A 13,681-nucleotide genomic window follows, 5' to 3' on the forward strand; every position below is an offset into this window, starting at 1 on the left:
TCGTGTCCGTAGAGGACTACCGGTCTAATGAAGATTGTCAGTTTGGAACGGGGGCGAACTCTATTCGATCGGAGCGTCTTGCGGAGTCCAAAGTACGTAAGATTTCCAGCCACTATGCGTCTCCGAATTTCTCTGCTGGTATCATTTTCGGCAGTCACCAGTGAGCCCAAGTACACAAATTCTTCTACCACCTCCATTTCGTCACCACCGATGCAAACTCGCGGTGGGTGGCTCACTTGGCTTCTCCTGAACCTCTTCCTAACATGTACTTCGTCTTCGACGTGTTGATGACTAGTCCGATCCGCTTAGCTTCCCTCTTCAGTCTGATGTAGGCTTCCTCCATCTTCTCAAAGATACGTGCCATAATATCTATGTTGTCGGGGAAGCCAAATAGCTGGACGGACTTATTGAAAATTGTACCACTCGTGTTAATCCCTGCTCTTCGTATTACCCCTTCCAAAGCGATGTTGAATAGCAGACACGAAAGACCATCACTTTGCCGTAAACCTCTGTGGGTTTCGAAGGGACTCGAGCATGCCCCTGAAACTCGAACTACACACAGCACCCGATCCATCGTCGCTTTGATCATCCGTATCAGTTTATCCGGAAATCCGTGTTCGTGCATTAGCTGCCATAGCTGGTCCCGATCGATTGTATCATATGCGGCTTTGAAAACGATGAATAGATGATGTGTGACACGTTGTATTCGCGGCATTTATGCAGTACTTGGCGAATGGCGAACACCTGGTTCGTGGTGGAGCGTTCGCACATAAAACCCGCCTGGTACTGCCCCACGAACTCCCTTGCAATTTGTGCTAGTCGACGGCATAAAATTTGGGAGAGTACCTTGTAGGCGGCGTTCAGCAATGTGATTGCGCGGTAGTTGCTACCCCAGCTTATCGCCCTTTTTGTAGATGGGGCACACGACACCTTCCATCCACTCCTGCGGCAAAACTTCCTCCTCACAAATCTTGGTAATGACCCAGTGCAGTGCCACAGCTTTGGTAGAAGGTAGCCGCTCGATGCCCGCTTTTTCACAGTTTCTGTCCTGTCCAGCAAATCTCCTGCAGCGCCACGACGTCGAAGTTGCGGGGATGTAATCCATCGTAGATCATCCTGTCGCAACGTGCGAATTGCAGTTCCATGTTTCAAGCTTCCAATCGTGATCCTTTATTCTTCGCCTAGGTCTTTGCCGATTATATCGAGTCGCATTATCTCTTATTTTCATTTATTTAGTCTACATCTAAACAGATAACACTGAATCAACAATTTGACGCCACAATACACGGTTCTCGGCCGCATCTCTCCATCCTCCAATACGCCCCACGCTCCCCAAGTCGTTTTGCACCTGGTCTGCCCATCTCGCTCGCTGCGCTCCACGTCGTCTCGTACCTGCCGGATCGGAAGCGAACACCATCTTTGCAGGGTTGCTGTCCGGCATTCTTGCAACATACCCTGCCCATCGTACCCTTCCGGCTTTAGCTACCTTCTGGATACTGGGCTCGCCGTAGAGCTGGGCGACCTCCAGGTTCATTCTTTGCCACCACACACCGTCTTCTTGCACACCGCCAAGGATGGTCCTAAGCACCCGTCTCTCGAATACTCCGAGTGCTTGCAAGTCCTCCTCGAGAATTGTCCATGTTCCATGTCCGTAGAGGACAACCGATCTTATTAGCGTCTTGTACATGACAAATTTTGTTTCATGACAAATTTTGTTACTAATTGATTTCGCCGCCTCCAAGAATATGGCCATTCGCAGCACCTACTTCCAACACAGCCTCCCGTATCGGTACACCTGGAGATCACCACTGCAGACAGAATCACAAATCGACCACGTTCTGATTGATGGACGGCACTTCTCCGACATTATCGACGTCAGGACATATCGTGGCGCTAACATCGACTCTGACCACTATCTGGTGATGGTTAAACTGCGCCCAAAACTATCCGTCATCAACAATGTTCGGTACCGACGACCGCCGCGGTACGACCTAGAGCGACTGAAGCAACCTGATGTCGCCACTGCATACGCGCAGCATCTCGAGGCAGCGTTGCCGGAAGAAGGTGAGCTCGGTGGGGCCCCTCTTGAGGACTGCTGGAATACAGTTAAAGCAGCCATTAACGACGCAGCGGAGAACAACGTCGGGTATATGGGTCGAAGTCGACGGAACGATTGGTTCGACGAAGAGTGCAGACAGATTCTGGAGGAGAAGGACGCAGCGCGGGCGGTCGCGCTGCAGCAAGGTACCCGGCAGAACGTGGAACGTTATAGACGGAAGCGGAGACAGCAGACCCGCCTTTTCAGGAGAAGAAACGCCGCCTGGAAGAAGCGGAGTGCGAGGAGATGGAACAGCTGTGCCGTTCTCAAGATACACGCAAGTTCTATCAGAAGCTCAACGCATCCCGCAAAGGCTTCGTGCCGCGAGCCGAAATGTGCCGGGATAAGGATGGGAGCATCTTGACGGACGAACGTGTGGTGATCGAAAGGTGGAAGCAGCACTACGAGGAACATCTGAATGGCGCTGAGAGTACAGGCAGTGAAAGTCAAGGCAGCGGAGGAGATGACTACGTCAGTTCAGCGGACGATGGAAGCCAACCAGCCCCCACCTTGAGGAAAGTTAAGGATGCCATTCAACAGCTAAAGACCAATAAAGCAGCTGGTAAGGATGGTATCGGAGCTGAGCTCAACAAGATGGGCCCGGAAAAGCTGGCCACTTGCCTGCACAAACTGATAGTCAGAATCTGGGAAACCGAACAGCTACCGGAGGAGTGGAAGGAAGGGGTTATATGCCCCATCTACAAGAAAGGCGACAAACTGGAGTGTGAGAACTTTCGAGCGATCACCATCCTTAATGCCGCCTACAAAGTGATATCCCAGATCATCTTCCGTCGTCTGTCACCATTAGTGAACGAGTTCGTGGGAAGTTATCAAGCCGGCTTCGTTGACGGCCGCTCGACAACGGACCAGATCTTTACTGTACGGCAAATCCTTCAAAATGCCGTGAATACCAGGTCCCAACGCACCATCTGTTCGTTGATTTCAAGGCGGCATACGACAGTATAGACCGCGTAGAGCTATGGAAAATTATGGACGAGAACAGCTTCCCTGGGAAGCTTACCAGACTGATCAAAGCAACGGTGGATGGTGTGCAAAACTGTGTGAAGATCTCGGGCGAACACTCCAGTTCGTTCGAATCGCGCCGGGGACTAAGACAAGGTGATGGACTTTCGTGCCTGTTGTTCAACATTGCGCTAGAAGGTGTCATGCGGAGAGCCGGGTGTAACAGCCGGGGTACGATTTTCAACAGATCCAGTCAATTTATTTGCTTCGCGGATGACATGGACATTGTCGGCCGAACATTTGCAAAGGTGGCAGAACTGTACACCCGCCTGAAACGTGAAGCAACAAAAGTTGGACTGGTGGTGAATGCATCGAAGACAAAGTACATGCTTGTGGGTGGAACCGAGCGCGACAGGGTCCGCCTGGGAAGCAGTGTTACGATAGACGGGGATACCTTCGAGGTGGTCGAGGAATTCGTCTACCTCGGATCCTTGCTAACGGCTGACAACAACGTTAGTCGTGAAATACGAAGGCGCATCATCTGTGGAAGTCGGGCCTACTACGGGCTCCAGAAGAAACTGCGGTCGAAAAAGATTCGCCACCGCACAAAATGTGTCATGTACAAGACGTTAATAAGACCGGTAGTCCTCTACGGACATGAAACATGGACAATGCTCGAGGAGGACTTGCAAGCACTCGGAGTATTCGAGAGGCGGGTGCTTAGGACCATCTTTGGCGGTGTGCAAGAAGACGATGTGTGGCGGCGAAGAATGAACCATGAGCTCGCCCAGCTCTACGGCGAACCCAGTATCCAGAAGGTAGCTAAAGCCGGAAGGGTACGATGGGTAGGGCATGTTGCAAGAATGCCGGACAGCAACCCTGCAAAGATGGTGTTCGCTTCCGATCCGGCAGGTACGAGACGACGTGGAGCGCAGCGAGCGAGATGGGCAGACCAGGTGCAGAACGACTTGGCGAGCGTGGGGCGTATCCGAGGATGGAGAGATGCGGCCTCGAACCGTGTATTGTGGCGTCAAATTGTTGATTCAGTGTTATCTGTTTAGATGTAGACTAAATAAATGAAATGAAACATGACAAATTTGGTGCGGTGGCAAATCTTTGTTGGCTGCAGTTTCTTCTGGAGCCCGTAGTAGGCCCGACTTCCACAGATTATCTCTTATATTGTTCGTAATTATTAGTTTTCCAGGCGGCTTATTGGGCCTGCGCAAACCTCCTGTCTCGTCGGAGGGCCGTCGTGTCAGGGCTGTTTAGCATCACACCTAACACCAGGACTTGGGCTTGTATTGTTTCATATGAAATCTTATAAAAAAAACTCCTACATTTCTTCAAGGAAACTATGAAATCGTAGCTTATTCGTAACGAACCTGATTTTGAAATGAATGCAGGCCAGTAACGTAACTATCCGTTAATAATTAGGAGAAGGGCTCTTCGCGTTGGTGATGCATTTGATGCAAAATTATGTTTTAATTATTATACAGGGAATGCCGTCTATTAGTTGGGGAAAAATTGAAAGATACCAACGGATGTCAGCTATGTTGAGACGTTATGTCAATGAGGATCGTTGGAACTAAAGTTTCTTTTTGGTGAATTGATAATATTTGCGCTTTCAAATGAGTGAAAAGTATTTCATCCTTGGAACCTAGAATAAACAATTTATACTAACGCTACTGGTAAACTCTAGTTCCAGACCTCCATGCAGCTTCATCTTCATTCACGCATCACTTCTCTCTTGCAAATAGCATCCGATTCCTGTTTCCAAGGGGATGAATGCAGGTTCAGGAAATAATCCTCGACTGGATGCATCTGAAATATCGCTTTACCTATGCAAAGCCTGACTATGTTTAGGTTATGTGTCATTCACTCTTACGTGAGTATCAAGTCACACCCACGTGTAAAGTATATGGTAGATGAGAACCATATTTGTTTTAGGTAAATCTAACCAGAAGATTGTTTACAATGCAGGTTTCCCGCAATTGCCGAAGCTACAACCACACTAACTTTCACTTACATTGTTTACGTGCATATACAATTATAATCATCAACATCTTTTGTAAAGTTTATGTGAATTTTAGGTGAACATTACTATCGCCACGTAACAATCGTTATTTGTCAGATCAGTTACGTGATTTTTCGCGTGAATATGACGTGATGATTTTTTTAGAGTGAGGTTAGGATTGGGATTGTATTCAAATAGTTTGCTCCATAAATATTTTTACACTCTTGGTCAGCCATAATAGGGTAAAAGTTCCGATAGTCGTGGTGGGCAGAAACCCACCTTATTGGTCAATAAGTTTGGTGAGTATCTTTAAGATATCTTAATTTTTATCTCCCTTATGTCAATAGTTGCGGTACTGTTCCTATAATTGCGAATCCCGTATGAAACCAAAGGGATTCGCAACTATAGGAACACGAATAACCAAATACCGCAACTATTGGAACACTGCACCAATAAGTGGAGGAATGATTTCAGGTAACAATATTAGATTTGATGCAATTATGGCGCGCTTAGAATAAAATAGGGATAATTAGCTTCCAAATGAGAGTGCATCTAATTCAGGAAAATTAAGTAGAGATAAGGTGTAATCGAGGAAGTAGGGTGCACAGATAAAAATATGTTGTGATTTTAAATGTATTTTCATGCACATTTTTAGAGCATGCAAATAAACGTATTATTCAATTTATCTTACTGTTCTATTGAATCAAAACACATTTACACCGTGCGAGTTTTTTGGTAAATTCAGTCAAATTTAATTGAATTTCGAGTGTTTATTCGTTTTTTGGGATAAGCCGCAATTTTACACGTCGTTGAATTTTTAAAATTATTTGCTATGTGGGAACGTGCTTAGTTCCTCTACCATTGAGTTTTTTACCCTTGCCCTTCAGTCTTTGAATTTATTTGGTACAGTGAACTCTCCATTACTGAATACTCATCAGGTAATCATCAAGTAACGGAGGATATCGAATTTGATAGAAACAAAATTGCTATTAGTATGCAGAATCTGATGAGAGTAGCCAGGATTTACATCGAGTAAACACAGCTGCTCATTCATCAATAAAACCTTTACATGATTAAAAGTTGCAATTAGGGCACATATTAGAATCTTGCGTGTTTCCAGAATATTTTCAGGTTGAACATAAACATATAACATATGTACATGCCCCGACGCAACGCTTTGTTAACATGTATGAAAATGAAGTAATAACAAAAACATCGGGTGCCATGTTGCATCAGATGAAATGTTCATGATGTCAGCCTCCTGCTTTAAAATCAAATAATTCGTTTGGAATGCGGCCGAGTAATAAACGTTGGGGGCCGGAATACTAGTGCTTCAAAAGTTGATATTTTATCCCTATCTAACGTTCTACCACAACCATGCGGATAGTAGGGGCAGTAGGGGCAATATGAACATACGGGGCAATATGAGCCACCCTTATTTTGAGCTTATTGACAAGTTTTATCATGTAAAAGTTATATGATCTTTAAGAGGATGCTCCACATATGCATCAACGTGAAAACCGCATTAAAATTCAATTCAAATATGAAAATATACTTGAAAATGTAAATTTTCACTGCATAGGCAAAATTATTATAAGATTTCAAGTTTATAAATAAGGTTTTGACACAAAAATGATTAAAATACAGGTCAAAAATACACCACAATCAAAAGATATACATATTAAAATTGAATATTGTGCACACATGTTTATATTGATACAAATCTGAATTTTTCATAAAACTTTTTTTCCCAAAACCAGTCTCTATGGGGCAATATGGGCATAGAACAAGATACCTGGCCTTAAAATGCGAATAAGTTCAAATTTCAGTATTCAAATACAAGAATATTATCATACATGTAAGATTCATTACGGAAAAATTACAACAGCGTATTATTGTGACAGAAACAGAAAAAATGATTATTGACCAATTGAAATGTGGCTGGTCAAACGGTGAAGAGTGGCAAATCAGTTCAGTCCGCTGTTGTGCATTTTTTTCATTTTATTTGGTATGGAATACTCACAACTGTTGTAGGAATATCATATTCTTCTATATTACGATACTTTTTTCGCCTAAATAAAGGTTTTGGAAGGGTGGCCCATACTGCCCCAAATTGTGGCTCATATTGCCCCGCATAGTCGGGAACACACATTGAAATCAATACATTTTCAAAAGTGCATTGCAACAACTTCCAAACGCATTTTCGTCATTCATCGACGTTAAATGAAAGGTAACATTCTCTAGTATAAGTCAACTACATTTGAACGATGCTTTTTTGAGCTTTTCAGCGCTTTTCGGAACGATTTCCTTAGGTGGCCCATATTGCCCCGATCACTCCTATACGATTTCATTAGTGCAAGTATCTTCATATATTTGTTAAATTCATTCCCTATTTTCAATTGCTCAAAACGAAACATTATTATCTAATACTTCAAGTTCACCTGTTGCAAATACCTACATGTATTTTTCGAAGAGTAAAAATAAAATTTTACCATCAAGCCCACTCATAGCTCTGCAGCGAAGCGCCAATATCATTGAAACGTTGAACGGATATTAATAGCGTTCACGTCTACCATCTGGAAGTTTACTTTCGTTCGTTTTGGTTGGCATGACGTGGAAACACCGCCGCTCAAAAAACGCCAACCGTAGACATCTGCTTGTTCTATATTTAGATACGCACATATCTACACAAGTTAACTGAAACATAAACAAATTTCCTGGCTTCAAATATCTTACCACTCGCATTCGTTCATGAGGTGCTTCGAATGCTAGCGAATATAAACAACCGGCTGATTAGTCATACGCGTTAATAATAATCAAGCAGCACTCAGGTGTCCGTGTTGAGGACTGCATCGTAAATCTGTAACAGGCAAGAAATCACTCAGGGGTAAGAGCAGTTACAGATCAACCACCTGTGCGACATTTCTCTGCTTTACCATGGTGTGCTTAAGTCCTTTAAATTTCCCAAGCTTTTTTTCTTTCCAAGCTTTTAGTATTGTTAAGGGGATACGGGAAGCACAAACAATCATCAAATCGTTATCATTTTGATCATTGAATGCTTAATTGTTTTTCTACAACAAATATGACTTTGAAAAAGTATCAGCGGCGCGTGCTTACTCTCCGTCTACATGCTGATACATTTACAGTTACATCAAACAACTAAAAACCGAAATACGCCGCTGCAAAGTTACGAGGTGATAATGCTAGAAAGAGACAAAAGATAGGAAAAATAACACGGTGTGTAGTGCTCCCCTGAGTCACCTTAAATTAGACCACATATGGGGCACACGGCGTTTACGTGAATCGTCGGAGGTGAATCATGTAAATCAGAATAGAATAGAATCAGAATAGCAACATTCGTCAATTATCACTGATGTCAAGTTGCCACAACTCAGGTTATTAAAATCAGAGGCGCGTGCGAGCACTTTCTGAGACGTAGGGGAAATGCCGAATTGGGCAACAATTCTACAACATATTGAGAAACCGGCGATGGAGAAGAGCCCAATATGCACCGCACCCCTTAACCCTCTCTTTCCCATGACTTTTTTCAAAGATTTCCATAGGAAGGAGTCATCTATGGAAAAAATGTTAGAACAAAAGATATTTGGCATAAGGTACAGTGTGGTAAGTGGGTAAATGGGGTAAGTGAAAATAATGCAACTATTTTACTGATGAAGCACAGAATTCATCAATTTCACTTCACAATCATACAAGGTCATTCAAATCAATGCGTTGAATAAGTGAAACATGAAATAATGAATCATTTCAATAGTTCAATCATTTCTATAGTTTTGAATTCCATCCACAAAAATTAGGATATGAGCATCAAGAATTTTGAAAAAAATATTTTATTGCTTTGCCTGTTTTTTACCACGGGTGGGGCAAGTGAAAATTTTCCGGCACTGAATGCATTTCTCTATTTTTTTAAACAAAAATAATTTCTATTAAGCGTATATGAACAAATAATACCAATTCAAACTCATTCGAAGGCTATGAGAGTTATACATGGTAATACAAAATCAATAAACGGAAATGCAAAGCGTGTCAGTGTTTTGATAAATAAATGTTTGATAAATAAATAATTCGTAAAAAATTGTATTTATAGAGCTTAAATACAGGCATCAATATATTTTCAAATATATCAACAGCTATGATTTATTTTGTCGAAATTTAGAAGATTTAGCCATTTGTTAATATGGACTCTTCTAATGAAAACCTAAGTGGATTGTTATGTCGTTTTCGGTTATTGCTGGGTCGAACCTAGTTCTGCCCCGGATCCGCTCTAACTGCTGTCAAAACGTTCGGTTATTCGTTCAGGTTGGATCGCGATCCGCACCAGATCCGACCCAAAATGAATGATATTCGCTCTGCCGATTTATCGAGATCCAACCTAGGTTCACCAATACATTCAAACACAAACTGTCAAACTGGTGTTTATGTTTACGCTAAAGGAAAATAAAAACGTAAAAGATACGGATGGGTATTTGATTTTATTTGTTTCATTTGTTAAATTTATCAATTTTGTTGCTGTCTCCCACGCAAAAATGGATTATTTTAACTGTGTGAATCGGATTCAGATATCGACAAATTTTTCGCTGATTACCTCAGATGGTAGCTCCATTATAAACAAAATGAGAGTTGAAAATTTTGAAAATGTGATTTATAAAATGCAGTGAAGAGAAGATAGCTGCTATTTATTCACTATTACGTTGTGTATTCGAAGATATGCTTTAGGTATAATTGATCTTTCAATGGGAAAATAGCGTACAGGAGCATCTGCGCCATGAAGTTATTTATACCAAAACGTTCATACCATTATTTTATTCATTATTGCAGTTCTGTGACTAATTTGTTAGGTTACGGATTTGAAGAATATTAACATAATGTATGAACCCTGGCATTTACCCTTTATAAGGCAGTGGCAACTATATTGCTAATAACAAATTTATTGTATTTATTTATAAAGATGCGATAAGATGCGCGGCTACAAAGCAAGACCATGCTGAGGGTGGCTGGGTTCGATTCCCGGTGCCGGTCTAGGCAATTTTCGGATTGGAAATTGTCTCGACTTTCCTGGGCATAAAAGTATCATCGTGCTAGCCTCATGATATACGAATGCAAAAATGGTAACCTGGCTTAGAAACCTCGCAGTTAATAACTGTGGAAGTGCTTAATGAACACTAAGCTGCGAGGCGGCTCTGTCCCAGTGTGGGGATGTAATGCCAATAAGAAGAAGAAGAAGAAGTGAAAAATTATTTGCCTCTCTTGTATATTTGGTTTTTGCAGTTCTGACGAAATCACGGGAAAATAGCAAAAAAAAAATGCAAATAACAAAAAAGAATGCTAGTCAACTCTTGTGCGATTTTATTCTTTGTTTTAAAATAAAAGGCTCCAAATCTCAATAAATTTTGTATTGGATTTTTTACAAAATGCTTCCGTATTTTCTTGTTCTGTTCCATTTGAATGACATAATTGATAATTCAAATCTACTGTAACATAATCACTGTTACTCAAAAAGCCATAAAGAATAAGCATAATAGTTTATCGGGAAACACGGATTGGCATAATTACCGGCAATATTCCGGAGCGCCAAAATTCTTTCACGGCATTCCACATTGCCGTCGTGATTAATCACAAGCTCCTAATCATATAAATTTATTGATGGATTAATGATCATTTTTTAAATTAAACAATTGATAACAGAAGAAACATCTGATTTCCCCCATAATTCATAAAACAAGAAAAAAACTAATATTAAAATTCAATAGATAAAATATGTCTGTTTCTGCCAGCTGATAAAAGTACGAGCTTAAAACAAAACAGATGATAGGGCTTGAGTTCTCACTAACACCATCATACTGACTCGACCCCGATTCGTTTTTCGTTCGGTTATTCAGAGTCGAGGTCGGACCTGACCCAGGTTCAAAACCGAAAACGACATTAATGAATCACCACACTGATGATTCCTGGTTTGATGAATAAAAGATAATTTTTCTGTATACACAAAAAAAACTATCGCCAAGGTTTATTATCTTACTATAAACCTGAAATAGAAAGTAATTTTAGACACAAATGTTAGATTTCAAAAAGTTCAAGTAAAGAAAACTAAAAAAATCATTTGATGGAGTCACTGCAGTGCACTCCAGTGATTTTCATGAAGTATCAAAAAGCATCACAACAGATCACAGTTATACTCTATTCAGTAAAATTATCATTTGCATGAAAAATATGAGCAGAAAATGTGATCTTATCTTATATTGAAAAATCGTCTTTTCAAATGATTTTTTTCACTTACCCCACAAGAGAGGCAAGTGATAAATTCAAACAGACTGTTTGGTTTTCCAAATATGTTGTATCCTAAAAGTATTTTTCAAACATCTTGTTCGCAGGCCTATAAAGATTGGATAGATGATTCGTTATGTCATAAATATGATCAATTTCAATATTATGTTCAGCTTTTATGACTTGATGAACATGAACTATACGATTTCCTTTACCCACTTACCCCACTGTACCTTAGCTAAAATCAATAGTTACTTGATTGTTTTCAATAGTTTCACTATTTTTACTCAAAATTGATTATATTTGCAGTCTAATGAAACCATAAAGTTGTGCCAAATACTGCTTTTTGTTGTTGAAATAATTCGATGAATGTAGGAAGCTACATTAGCTACATTTCACAATGATCTCCTACTCAAAATAACAAGATTTTTGCGACTTTTAAAAATGAACCAGGAGCAAATGCTCGAAAGGTGGTACAAAATTACTCAATTGCATGAGGAATAAATAGTAAATGCAAGCTTATTTGTTTATTTTAGCGGATTGAACGATAAGGGGTTCATGAATTGATAAATTCCATAATCCATAATCATAAATTTCATTGAAAATAAAGTTTTTTTAGTCTTTTGGTTGCAGCACGGTAATGAATAACCAATATTGAATTGTAATACATAGTACCTAAAATTTATGCAGAAATGTACACGTAAAAAAAAATGTTGTTTATTATGAAGATTTTAATACTTTCTTGCCAAAGTAGAGCCCTAATTATATGCATAAGAAAAAAAATATACATAGCACATACATTCCAAAACTTATACTTTTCATTAACTTCATTGGCTTTTTAGTATGAGGCCATTCATTAGGTGGCTTAATGAATTGTATAAGTATTTTCGAATTGTTTTTTTTAATAACTTAAAAGGTTATTTCTTTAAGTGTAATAGGGTTGAACGCCCTATCGTTGTGGTATGTCCTAATGTTGCGGTAGTGTTTAAATAGTCCATCCTGGATAGCATCAGAAACAATTGTGGTTCCGCTAAAACTATTTGAATCAACCAGTAAAACATCTTTTGTTTTATAAAACTCCGTTCAAAATGATGGAAAATCAACAAAAAATTGCGTGCTTTGAGCCTATTATTGCGGTAGTGCTAAGGTCCTATTGTTGTAGTATCGCTCTCCATAAGAAATACAAGCCCGCAACAATAGGACTGACATTCAAAAAATATCGTATAACGATAGGCAACTGCGTCCTACTATTGCGGTAGTTTGTTTTTATTGTGATAAAAAAGCAACATAAATTTAGCAAAATCGACGTAATATTCACGAAACTAGAGTTAACGAGCATTCGACTACTACAATGTGTAAAAAGATAAACAGTTAATTTTGAAAGAATTTTCGAAATCAACTTCGATTTAACGGGACGGTTAACCCCTCCATAATAGGTCGTTTAACCCTATTAACCATTTTACAACTGATTTTATATATTGAGCCGTTTTGCCCCATAAATTGCTTATAAAAAACGTGTAAAGCAGCACTGTTAGGTGGATAGGCCTATTATTCACAGTTAGTTAAACTTATAGTTAGTAGAATAATATAGTTGAGCGAAGATAAATCCTTTGTCTCCAAAAGAACTGTTAAACGTGTCTCCATTTACGCTTCCATATTACGGACGACAGAATCGCTGTCGCCAAGCGATAGAATCGCGTCGCGACTGTCGCATCGCGTGTGTTTGGGGGAACCTTTATCTATATCTTCTTCTATATAATAAAAATGAAATCTCGCTTAACTTTTTAAAGGTCCTAAGTAACATTTTTTTCGTGAATTAATTTGAGTACTGCAATCAAAAGCTTTCATGTTTTTCTGTTGATTGCGCTATTCAAATTAAATCATGAAAAAAATGTTACTTAGGTCCTTTTGAAAAGTTAAGCGAGAAATGGTCTGTGTTCGTATCCGCATAACTCGAAAACGGCTGGATGGATTTTCTTTATTCCTTCAGCGGAAACGTTCATTATCATTTCCGACGGGTTTATATGATATTTTCTCATGCGAAAATTAGAAGTAGGGTTGAGCAATCCGTGAAAAACTAGAATTAGATTCGTATGGAAATGGGCAGTTCGGAACGAGCATTTTCGCCTACTATACAGGACAACGTCTGCCGGGTCGACTAGTATATATATACAAATGACAAGGTCTGTGTTCGTATCCGCATAACTCGAGAACGGCTGGATGGATTTTTTCATTTCTTTTGCAGATATTCTCATTAGAGTTTCCGACGGGTTTATATGATATTTCCTCATGCAAAAATCATAAGTAAGGTTGAGTAAATCGTG

At 40.1% G+C, this 13,681-nt stretch overlaps 1 protein-coding gene across 4 annotated transcripts in view; it reads right to left on the bottom strand.

Annotated features, from left to right (window-relative positions):
* Window positions 1-13,681, bottom strand: part of LOC134224705 (alpha-actinin, sarcomeric) — a 65,713-nt gene that overhangs the window by 19,659 nt on the left and 32,373 nt on the right. The window lies entirely within an intron of this gene.

Source organism: Armigeres subalbatus, chromosome 3 (assembly GCF_024139115.2).
Source record: "Armigeres subalbatus isolate Guangzhou_Male chromosome 3, GZ_Asu_2, whole genome shotgun sequence".
NCBI classification, from domain to species: Eukaryota; Metazoa; Arthropoda; class Insecta; order Diptera; family Culicidae; genus Armigeres; species Armigeres subalbatus.